Source organism: Phascolarctos cinereus, unplaced genomic scaffold, assembly GCF_003287225.1.
Source record: "Phascolarctos cinereus isolate Bilbo 61053 unplaced genomic scaffold, phaCin_HiC Scaffold_5;HRSCAF=322, whole genome shotgun sequence".
NCBI lineage: Eukaryota > Metazoa > Chordata > Mammalia > Diprotodontia > Phascolarctidae > Phascolarctos > Phascolarctos cinereus.
Genome location: NW_027555958.1, coordinates 280,151,260 through 280,160,877, shown reverse-complemented (window position 1 = coordinate 280,160,877; position 9,618 = coordinate 280,151,260). Strand labels below are relative to the sequence as shown.

Sequence of the window (9,618 nt, the reverse complement as noted above, 5' to 3'; positions counted from 1 at the left end):
GGCCTCATTTTTATAGATTCTTAGGGGGAGAAGACTAACTTTCATTTGTGCCCCTCAGGGCTCATTAACATATCTAAATTATCTCAAAGCTGTAGGTAAAACTTTAAAGTTACCATATCCATATCATCTCAAAGTTATTGGTAACATTAGGTGTTTTGCTAGTCTTGTGGATATCTGAAACTTATCTGAGTTTTACATATTACGGACCCAAGCAAAGTCTAGACTCTAGATGGTTTCCTCTGATTCAGCACATTTACCAGGTTGGGATTTTTGGTTAATATATGATACAACTTGTAAATTACATCTTTTTGACTTCTAGGTTCCCCTTTACAATCTTACTTCCTGTTATTGCTACTTTATACTGGTTACTTATAAACTTATTACACTGACTAGAAGGCAGAGGTCAGGGGGACCAGAACAAGATATATTTTTAACACAAGCCTGGATTGCTTTTAGGAAATTACAAAGATCCAAATTGCAAAGCTCCAAAGTTCCCAAGAAAGAAATGTCCCAATTTTCAATATTAATATTCTACTGTTCTTGCCATATGAAAGCAAAACATCGAATATAACTGCTTTCAAAGAATAAAAGATGAGTATCACATAGAAACAATGGAGATATGCATGGAGGTAGGCTGCAACATATAACCAATTAGGTATTCCAAAGAACAGGAGGAAAAAATGTCATAAAGGAATTGTATGATGGTAAGAGAACAAAGATTGTTCACAAGGCAAGAATGGGAGAATTTTAAATTTAAAGTTGGAAAAGACCTGAACCGTCACTTAGAACAACCCCCTCATTTTGCAGTTGAGCAAACTGAGACACAGAGATTAAGTGACTTTCCCAGAGGCACATAGTCAGTAAGTGTCTGAAGTGGGAGTTGAACACAGGTCTTCCTGATCCTAAGTCCAGTCCTCCATCCACTACTTGAACCAGAGTATACTTTACTATACTTTGGTTGCAAATGCCATGGCAGATCCTTGAGGGGACATGGACAAGAATTTTATCAGTTGGTCAGGCATGGGTTGCTAGCAGTGGCATTGGAAGGAAATCCCAAATCACGAGATTCTATCTCCATTTGAGCATATTTTTTGTATAGAATTAAGGGAGGCTCAACCCCAAAATAGGATAAAAAGAAAATACAAATGTCTTTAAGAAATGATTTTTCTGAAAATGTAACTAAACGGAGGAATATGGAGGTGGAACCCTATATAAATGATGTGTCAAAACAAAAAAGAGCCTCCCACAATAATGTTTCTTTAAAAAGCACAAAATCCAAAGGAAAAAGCATGTAGGCTTTGCACATTGATATACTACCTACCAGAATGATTTTTACCAGAAGAATCTTCAAAGATTTAAGTCGAGAGGGAAAAAAATAAGATTAAATATTTCTTAGTAATCTGAATCTTCCATTTCAGACATTTAGATGATATCCAGTAAAGATATAGAAAGCTCTTTATTATTATATTCTTCAGGGGGTTCTTTGGGATTCCACCAAAGAGTCATGGTTTCTCACTATTTTAGAACTTCAGATGGTAAGACAGTAGGATATTATAGAAAAGCCCTGGCTTAGTAATCACAGGACCTCCTTTCAAATCCAACTTCATATGTTTACTTATACCTATGGGTCTTATAGTAAATCTCTTTCCTTCCTTGTGCCCCACATATTTTAACTGTAAAAGGAGGAGGCTGGATCATATGATCATTGACATGTCTTCCATCTCTAGATCTTGGATCCTTATGTTAAGAGAGCTTGTCAACCAACTAATTGGCTAGATATGTTAGTAGAAATAGATGCTATTATTACTCATGCATTAGACAGTATTCATGTGGAATTAGAAGAATTGCCCTTGAATCTCAAATCTTTGGCTTTTTGCTATATGAGTTTAAAGAAAGTCAATTTGACTCCTTATGAATCAGTTTCCTCATTTGTAAAATGAAGATAAGTACAGTACTACCAAATTCTTGAGGTTATAAAATAAATGAGAAAATGTTTGAAAGGTGCTATGCCAATGTCAGCTATTATTGTTATTATTATCTGATGGGGGAGGGGTCAGTTGTGGAGATCTGTGGATAATCATTAACATTTTTCCCCCTGGGAATCCTGGTAGTGTTCCTTCTGAGGATGACCTTTTTTAAAATTATATATGCAAACTGGCATAGCATGTACAACAGGATTGATACTTAGATTGTCCACGGTCCGGTCAAATTGTACTCACTGACGGTCTGTGTAATTACTGAGGCAAGATCCATAAATATAACTTAGTCCAACTTGATGAAGCTGACATCTTTCACATACAGCTGGAAGCACAGGTGGCACATGATCAGGCCATGCTTGTGGATCAGGCCATGCCGGTTTGAATAGACACCACATGACTGAGACCCCTGGACAAATTTTCAAGGGTGGCTCCAGTAGAGCTGCTGGTGACCCATGGTGCCACTAGCAAAGACAAGAAACAAAAGCGTTCCTTCTGGTTAATAGGTAGACTCACTACTGGCCTACGCAAATGGCTATGATCAATTCTGTCTCTGCCCCTCTCAAAGACCCTCTGGGAGAACATACGTGTTTTCTTATTTTCTTTATTAAGCGCCTAGTGCAGTGCCTTTCAAAAGAAATGTGCTTGAAACGATGACTAAACGATTGAAACAGTTTCTTAAGGTTCACCCTGGCAAAGGAGAATCTATAGGCTGTCCCAGACCTTAGTGGACCGGGATATATTTTTGACCTTGTGCCAGATGTCCTAGTAACTATGCTGCTTAAATCACCAAAATGTGTGGGGCAGAAGTGGTGATAGGGAGAATTTGTAAACTTGACCTTGTTTGAATCATTAAAAAATATGAAAGTTCACAATCCTTTATTTTAAGGGATTAGGGTTTATAAAATGGAAGAAATCATTTTGAACTTCTGAGAAATTCCAGGCTTTCCTGTTCCTATTCCATGGCCTCCACATTAATCCAATCTGATTTTAGTCTTGATTAAAAATGCACTCAAGAGGAAATAAAGCTTGTTTCCATAACCACAGAACAGGTAGATGCAGGGACTATTTCTTCCCCCAGAAAGTAGGCTCATATTTACAAAGCTTGCATAAAAAGGTTGAAACTTTTAGAAGGCACAAGTAGAAAAGCCACATCAGTTTAAAAATATGCATTATTTTAAATTCTGAGTTATAAGCACAGTCTCTGTACAAATTGTCAAATTACAAGTCTCTCCTCTTTAAAGGGAATGTCATTTTCAATAAGATATCTAAAAGATTGAAGAAGTTCTAAGAGACCACCTGGCTACCCTTGACAAACTCAGATTACCAGCTATGGACAAGCTGTATCCCAGGTGATTCCTGAGCCATTGTCAGTGATTTTTGAAAGCTCTCAGAAAATGAGAAAGGTGTCAAAGGTGTTGGCAAGACAAATGTCTTGATCTTCCAAAATGGGAAGAGTGGAGTCACTAAACAATCAGCCAGTGAATTTGATTTCAATCACTGGTAGCATTTTAAAGAGTATTATTAAAGGGATGGTTGGTGATAGATATCACTTATATTAATGGAAAAAATATTAGACAAAATATTTCATGCTATCCCTGTAGATGAAAAGGAAAGGTATAGAGTAAAAGATGAAATATCTAGGTGGATTTTCAACTAAATATATGAATATTGACAGCATAATCTGATCTGATTCAATGTTAAGTTAAATTAGTAAGGTACCTAATGGAGTTGCCCAGGAATTTATCTTTAACCTTATGTTTTGTTTTGTTTTTAAACTTTCTTAATATATTTTTATTTATTTCATTAAATATTTCCTAATTACATGTAAAAAATTAACATTTTTTAAGATCCAAATTCTCCCCCTTCTTCTGTCTCTTACCTACTCCTTGAGAAGGCAAATAGTAATTGATTACACATGTGAAGTCATGCAAAACATATTTTCATATTAACCATGATGCAAAAGAAAACACACTAAAAAGAAAAAAAAATTAAATATGCTTCCAACTGTCCTCCAAGCTGATCAGTTTTCTCTCTGGAGGTACATAATGTTTTTCATCATGAGTGCTTTGGATTGTCTTGGGTCATTGTCTTAGCAAAATACTTACGATATTGCTGCTCTTTCACTTTACATTAGTTCATGCAAGTCTTTCCAGATTTTCCAGAAATTTCTTCACATAAGAAATAAGAAATTCATTTCTTATAGCACAATAGTACTCCATCATAATTATATACCACCACTTATTTAGCTATAGGTATTCCCTCAATTTCCCATTTTTTACCACCACAAAAAGAGTTAATAAGTATGTATGTATGCATGTATGTATACGTGTGTGTGTGTGTGCATACACACACACACACACACACACACACACTATTTTTCCCTTTTCTTTGATCTTTTTTGGATACAGACTTAGTAGTGGTATTACTGGATCAAAGAGTATACACAGTTTTATAACCCTTTGGCCATAGTTCCAAATTGCTCTCCAGAGTAGCTGGATCAGTTCACAAGTCCCCCAACAGTGCATTAGTGTCCCAATTTTTTCACGTCCCTTCTAGCATTTGTCATTCTTCTTTTCTGTCATGTTAACCAATATGATAGATGTGAGGTGGTACCTTCTTTCAATTTGTATTTCTCTAATCAGTAGTGATTTATAACATTTTTTATGTGAGCATAGGTAGCTTTCATTTTTTCATCTGAAAACTGCCCATTCGTATCCTTTGAACATTTATCAATTGAAGAATGATAGAATTATTGAAATAGATAGAAATATCAAATGAAAAATGAAGAATGGCTCTTATTTTTATAAATTTGGCTCAGTTCCCTATATATTTAAGAAATGAGGCCTTTATCAGAGAAACTGTTAATTTGAGTTTCCTGTTTTCCTTCTAAATTTGTCTTCATTATTTTTGTTTATGCAAAACAAATTTAATTCCATGTACTGAAAAATTAAATCATCCATTTTATTTCCCATTATCTTCTTTATCTCTTGTTTGATCATAAATTCTTCCCCTATCTTTGGGTCTGATGGGTACATTTTTCCATATTATCCTAATTTATTTCTGATATCACCCTTTATATCTAAATCACTTACCCATTATGACCTAATGTTATATGGCATGAGATGTTGTCTATGCAAAGTTTCAATCACAGTATATTCTAGTTTTCACAGCAATTTTTATCAGATAATTATTTCTTATCTTAAAAGCTTGGATCTTTGGGTTTATCAAACACTAGATTATTATAGTCATTTGCTACCACATATTTTGTACCTAATCAATTCCACTGATCCACCACTCTATTTCTTAGGCAGTACCAGGTTGTTTTCTTGATTATTACTTTCTAATATAGTTTGAAATCTGGTTTAAAGGCAGCCTTCCTTCATTTTTTTCTCATTGATTCGCTTGATATTCTTGACCTTTTGTTCTTCCATGGATTTTGTTATTATTTTTTCTAGCTTTATAAATATTTTTTATTATTTTGATTGATATGGCCCTGTATAAGTAACTTAGGTAGAATTGGCATTTGATTATATTGGCTTGGCCTACCCATAAGCAATTAATATTTCTCCAGTTGCTTAGATCTCTCTTTATTTGTGTGAAGAAAGTTTTTTAGTGGTGTTTATGTAGTCCCTGGGTTTGTCTCAGAAGGTAGATTCTCAAGTATTTTATTTTGTCTGCAGTTACTTTAAATGGAATTTCTCTTTCTGTCTCTTCCTGCTATTCTATGCTCTTTAACATTGTTTTATTATTGACTTTAGAGAAGGTATAAATGACATGTTTAGGAAATTTGCAGATGATACAAAATTAGAATAGAAGGCTAACTTATTGGATAAAAATCAGGATGCAAAGTGGCCTTGGTAGGTTAGAACAATGAGTGGAATCTAATAAGATAATATTTAATGGGGATAAATCTAAAAGCCAACACTTGGTTTTAGAATATCATCTTCAGATATGCAAGAGGAAGTTGAGTCTTGACAGCAGTTCATGTAAAAAAAAAATCTAATGATTTTAGTGAGCTAAAAGATCAAGATGAGTAAAGAATGTGAAATAGTAGCCAAAAAAAAAATGCAATCTTAGGCTGAAAAGAAATGTGACACAGAGGAAAGAATATGAGATTTAAATTCAGTAAGACCTGAGGTTCAAAGTCTAAATCTTCCACATAACTAGCTGAATAAGAAAGTCATTTCCTTCTAGGAGTCTTATCTTTAAAAAAAAAAAAAAAGGAAGAGAATAATACCTGCATTATCTCCAGCACAACGCTATTGGGTGGACCAAAATGAGATACTTTATGTAAAGCATGTTGCAATGCTTCAAGTGCTATATAAATGTCAGTTGTTATTTGACTCCAGAGGGCAGAAGTGGGAGTAATAAGTGCAAGTTGTAGAAACCGATTTATGTACAATAAAAAGAAGAAGGGGGGGGGAGGCTTTCTTATAATTAGATCCAAAAATAGAATGGGTTGCCTTAGTGATATTGGATTCCCCATTGCTAGAGGTCTTCAAGGTCAGGGATGTTATTAAAGGGATTTTTATTCATGTTAGTTTAACCAAGGCTTCTGATATCACATCCAGCTCTGAAAAATTCTGTAATGGAGTGAAGCATCTGAGGAAATCTGGCTATTTTAAGACTTCTCAGGAGTGCCCAGATTCTCCTATTTAGGTTTTGTTATTGGTGGAAGTGGGGATGGGGGTGAAGGAAGAGCATGGATATGTTAATTTAGTCAACAACACAATTCAATTCAAAAAGCACTCTTTCTGCCTGCAACATACTGTTGCGAGCTAATGACAAAAAAAAGTAAGACAAAGTCAAGAGAATCTAATTTCAAATCTGGATTGACACTTACTAGATGAGTGACCTTGGATAAGTATGTCACTTAATTTGTGCATGCCTCAGTTCTTTTATGTATAAAATTGAGATAATAATAGCAACTACTTCTCAGAGTTCTTATGAGGATCTAATAAGATTATATTTCTAAAGCATTTGCACACTGCCTGGCACATAGTGAGTGCTTAATGCATGCTTGTTTCCTTCCTACTGTCATTGAGCTTGAAATCACGAGTGCAACACAGAGTAGAATGTTCTAAGAGTCAAGGAGAAATTCAGAGAAAATGTGAGGAGGCTCAGACTCAAAGTACCTGCCTTTAATTCTGCCTCTGATGTTTACTATCTGTGTGAGCTTGGATAAGATACTCGGCTTTCATGAACCTGTTTCTTTGTCTGTAAATTCAAAGGTTGGACTATTTACCCTCTGAGGTACATTTTAGGTTTATATTTAAGATCTTATGATCCTGTAACCATTCAAAACTGTTAGAGTGGAAGAGAGAAGATGTTTCATGGAAAAGGAGGCACATGAATTGAGGAAGACTTCAGCAGACAAGGATGTGCAGGGAGTTTATTCTGCTCATGCAGAGTGTGTGAATGTCAGAGCATTCAGGGGTAGTCTAGTTTGGTTGAAATATAGAATATATACAAGAAAGTAGGCTGCAAAAGATCATGTGGAACAAGATTTTAAAGGGTCTTGAGGAGTTTGTATTCTATCCAATAAGCAATGGTAGCCATTCAAGGCTTGTGAGCAGTGGAGTAATATGGAGAGACCAGAGGATTAGGAAGATTATTTTGATAGCAATAGGAAAAATTTGTGGAAAAGGAAGAAACAGGAGGAAGAGAAAACAGCAATCTTTTAGTAGCTACAGCTACTATGAGACTTTGTAGTACAAGACTATTTCCATTACAATTCACTTAACCCCACTATACTTAACTTGTATAAGACTAGTTCACATCCCATCCAATCACCCACCAGGAAATCAGGGCCTTACTCAGATGTGGTCATCTTCTAACCAACTGTTCCTCTTCTCCCCAACAGGGACACATTCCCCTTCTCTGACCAAAGGAGCCTAGGCTCTTCAACTCTGCTTCTCCTTGTAATGTCTACTTATCAACACTTCCTCAAAATGTCTGTGCATCAAATAAGGAAGAAAAAATAAGTAGAAACAGCATTTTCAAAGAAAGGAGAGTAGAAGCCATAGTATATTTGTTGTTGTTAGCAGATTCAGAGGTTAGTCATGGAGCTCCATATTATTTCACAGAGTAGAAATAAAGTGAAAAGCAGATTAGGTAAATGTCTGCACAGAAGAAGATATCTTACCAACTCCCTCTTTCTGTCTTTGTATTCTGTCTCTATTTCTCTGTGTCAGTTCATCTGTCTGTTTCTCTCTCTCTCTCTCTCTCTCTCTCTCTCTCTCTTTCTCTCTCTCTCTCTCTCTCTCTCTCACACACACACACACACACATGCAAATGTCTTTTATGGTGTTTAAGTAAAACTGAGGCAATTAGAAATCTAAGAAGGGAAAACAACTAAAAGAAGTAAAAGGATACCAGTTAAGGTCACCATTTTTAAAAATAAAACGAGACCCTGAAGGATTTGTGCTTGTGTGTGTTTATGATATCGAACAATGAGTCAATCAGCTAACATTTAATACTTATTATGTGCCATGTACTGCTAATAGCTTAGGATTTAGAGACAAAAGTGAAACAGCTCCTATTCTAAAGTAGCATACATTTTGACAGGGAAGACAACACGTACATTCAATCATTCAACAAGAATTTATTAAGCACCTGTATAAACCAGACTTCTCTGGGCATGCTCAAGATGCCCTTGAGAGAGGTCTTTTGTGTTTTCCCAGAGAAGCCCAGAGTTACACCTACCATGTGCCAGGTTGGCCACTAAGTGCTATGAATACAAAGAAAGGCAAAAGACTGTTCCTGCTTTCAAAGAAGTCACAGTCTAATGGGAGGAGCAACATGAAAAACCTACCTACAAACATGCTAGAAACAAAATAAATTGGAGAAAATAAATGGAGAAAAGAAACTAAGAAGAAGGGGAATGAGGAAAGGCTCCTTGCAGGAGGCAGAATTTTAGAAGAGACTTCAAGGAATCCAGGGAAACTGGGAAGTAGAGACGAGGAGAGAGAATTCCAAACATGGAGGATGGCCACTAAAAAGGCACAGTATGTGGGATTGGAGGGCCTAGTTTGAGGCATATCAAGAGGACCAGTGTCACTGGATCACAGAATCCATGGAGTAGAGACACTGACTGTAGAAGGAGTTTAGAAATGAAAAGGAGGAGAGATATGGGACAATAGCTAGTAAAATTAGACAGATCAAGTGAGGATTTTCTGAGAATAGGGAGACATGGGGCTGTTGGTGGGCAATAGGAAAGCATTCATTAGACAGAGTTAGAAAATGAAGGTAAGCAAAAATGTAGAAATGATAGAGGGGGCAGTCTGCTGGAGAAAATATCTGATGGAATAGGATCATTTGTATATGTAGAGGAGTTGGGTTTGGCAAGAAGGGCCATCTCTTCATGTGAGACAAGAATGAGGAAGCAAAAGTGGTAGAAACTCTCTGACAAATATGAGATGAGGTAGAGGAGAGAATTGGAAGCTCTCAATGCATGGTCTTAAATTTTCCAGTGAGATATAAGGTCAAGATCTTAACTGAGAAGATGAGTGTGTGTGTGTGTGTGTGTGTGTGTGTGTGTGTGTGTGTGTGTGTGTGTGTGTGTGTGTAATGTGGCACTATGGGAGGTTTGAGGAAGGATGAAAAGATTTGGATAAACCATTGTAGTAATGGGGATAAT

At 36.0% G+C, this 9,618-nt stretch overlaps 1 pseudogene; it reads right to left on the bottom strand.

Annotated features, from left to right (window-relative positions):
* Window positions 1-2,262: 2,262 nt before the first annotated feature.
* Window positions 2,263-2,433, bottom strand: LOC110219247 (small ribosomal subunit protein uS14 pseudogene; annotated as a pseudogene).
* Between the last annotated feature and the right edge of the window lie 7,185 nt (window positions 2,434-9,618).